Genomic DNA, 3,194 nt, shown 5'->3' on the forward strand with positions numbered 1-3,194 from the left:
AAAGGCTTTTGATTGTGTGGATCATGACAGGCTATGGACAACATTGCAAAATATGAGTATTCCAGAATACTTAATTCCAGAACATTTCGTCTCTCACACTTTGGAGCTATTGTCAGGAGGGAACAGTTGCTAGACAAGGATATCATGTTTGGTAATTGGATGGTCAGAGAAAAAGAGAAAGACCCCCAACGAGATGGATTGGCCAGGTGGCAGCATTGATGGACTCTAGTGTGGCAACAGTAGTGAGGTTGGCCCAGGATCGGACATTGTTTCATTCTGCTGTGCATAGGGTTGCTATGAGTCGGTTCTGACTCAATAGCCCCTAACAACAACAACAACAACCAAGTTCTTCTGTCTGAAATAGATGAAACATGCAATGAAGATGCATTGATAATTACAGGTGATTGGACTGGGTAGGTTGAAAACAAAGATGTAAGCTCAGTATTCAGAAACTATGGAAAGGACGATAGAAATTATTATGGGGATTGCTTGATAGTATTTTGTATTTTGTAAAACCAATTACTTCTTCATTGCAAATACCTCTTTTTGAGTAACATAAAAGGAGACTATTTGATACACACGGACCTTACTAGATGGGTTACATGGGCATCAAATTTATCATATCTGTGAGTATATATGGGGGAACAGGTCAATATCATTAGCCAAAGCCAAAGCACTCATATGCAAGTTTAGAGTGAAGCTGAAGAAATATTTAAAAGGTACATAAGAAGCAAAATATGACCTTGAATATATTCCACTTGAATTTTTAGACCATTTCAAGAACAGTTTTGATGCATTAGACACTAATGACTGAAGACCAGAAGAGTTGTGGGATGACTTCAAGAATATCAGACAGAGCTTACACGCTTTCATGAGGGAACCTAGTTCCAGAGGGTGTGGGGGAAGGTAGAATCTCCACTGAGTGTTTTCCACCCTGTCTGGATGGGGCTGATAAAAGGAGATGGGAATAAGACTCTTGTGGTTCAATAGTAAATAATTGCTATCAGAACTGATTGTGAATGTTGGAAATGTAAAGATACACATTTTGTAACAAAAGTAGGGGAGTGGTTGACTTTGCAGTCTGGGAGCAGAGGCCCCTGGGACCATTGGGGAGAATGGAGTGTGGGACCCTATCCAGAGAAGCAGTGACACCAGAAATGGAGGCAGAGATGATGACATGGAGAGATGGAGTGGTTGGGGACTATGTACACAGGGAGGGAGAGGGTCTATATGCTGATGGCTAGATGGCAGGCTTGTAGGTATATCCTTTGGTTGCTTGATGATGCATGGAGTGGATTTTAATCATTGAAATGAAATGAAATACAACAGGATGAATGTAAAGCTAATGTTCTCCCATGTAAACTATCACTTAATTCACAATAAAAACGTAAAAAAAAAAAAAAAAAAAAGAATATCAGACAGGAAGAAAGCAAAAGGTAATTAAAAAGACAGAAACTTTTTTAAAAAGACCAAAATGGGTGTCAGAAGAGACCTTGGAATTTGCTCTCCAGTGTAGAGATGTTAAAGCAAATATTAAATTGTGCATTAAGCATCAAAAGAAAATAACAGGCAAACGCACAGGGTCACTATACCAAAAAGTAATAGTCTATATTAAACCATTTCAAGAGGTAGCATATGATCAATAGTACAGAAAGAAGATGTCCAAGCGGAAATGAACGTCTTGGTGATAAATAAGGCTTCAGTAATTGATGGAAAACATACTGAAAAATTTCAACAAACATATGCAGCACTGGGGGTGCTCACACATCTATGCAAACAAAAATGAGAAGTGATTAATATTTGTGCCCATTTCAAAAAGAGGGACCCAACAGAATGTGGAAATAAAGCAATATCAATAATATCACAGAGAAACAAAATTTTGCCAAAGATAATTCAAAATTATTGCAATAGTTTATCAACAGGGAACTGTAAGCTGAATTCAGAAGAGGATGTAGAATTAGGGATATTATTGTTTATGTCCGATGGATCTTGTATGAAAGCAGAGAATTTCAGAAAGATGTTTACTTGTGCTTTGTTGATTATGCAAAGGCCTTCAGTGGTTTGGATCATCACAAACTATGGATAACATTGCAAAGAGTGGAAATTCTAGGACACTTAATTGTGCTCATGAGTAACCTGCATATAAACCAATGTTGTTTGATGAAAGTGAAGAGGACTTAAAATACTAATGGAAATAAAATACTACAACATTCAACATGGGTTGCAGGACAACATAAAGAAAACAAAAATCATCACAATTGGACCAATAAATAATTTGATAAATGGAGAAAATAATGAAGCTGTCAAATATTTAATTTTGCTTGGATCAGCAATCTATGCTCAAGGATGCAATATTCAAGAAAGCAAACAATGTATATTGCATTTGCCAATTCTGCTGCAAAGACTAGAAAATGTTAAAGAGCAATGCTATATTGCCTAACCCAAGACCATGATATTTTCAATTGCTTTTAATAAATGTAAAAGTTTGGCAATGAATAAGGAAGACCAAAGAAAAATCAACATATTTGAATTATGGTGCTGGAGAAGAATAATAGAAGTACCATGAATTGCTAGGAGAACAAATATGTGTTGGAAGAAGTACAGCCAGAATGGTTCTTTGAAGTCAGGAAGGGAAGACTTCATCTCTCTTACTTGTTGTTAAGTGCAATCCAGTAAATACGGACTCATAGAGAACTTATACACAAAAGAACAAAGCACAGCTAAGTCTGTGCCAACCTCAAAACCATAGTCATCTTTGAAACCATTGCTGCTGAAATTGTGTCAATCAATCTCATTAGGGTTCTTCCACTTTTTCTCTGACCCTCCACTTTACCAAACATGATATCCTTCTCCAGGAGCTGCTTCCTCCTGATACTATGGCTGAAGTATGAGAAACAGAATCTGGCCATTTCAAGGAGCATTCTGGTTGTACTTTGTCCACCACAGTTTGTTTTGCTCTTTTGGCAGTCCATGGTACTTTTAATAATCCCCGTCAATGCCTTAACTCAAATTCATCAATTATTTTATGGTATTCCTTATTCACTGTCCAACTTTCACATAATTTTATTGTTGTCACACTTGAGCCCATTGATGCTGCCACTTTGCCAATGCATCTCATTGGCAGTCTTCCTCTTTTTCTCTGACCCTCCACCTTACCAAACATGATATCCTTCTCCAGTGACTGGTGCCTCCTG

Source organism: Chrysochloris asiatica, unplaced genomic scaffold (assembly GCF_000296735.1).
Source record: "Chrysochloris asiatica unplaced genomic scaffold, ChrAsi1.0 scaffold00187, whole genome shotgun sequence".
Lineage (NCBI taxonomy): Eukaryota > Metazoa > Chordata > Mammalia > Afrosoricida > Chrysochloridae > Chrysochloris > Chrysochloris asiatica.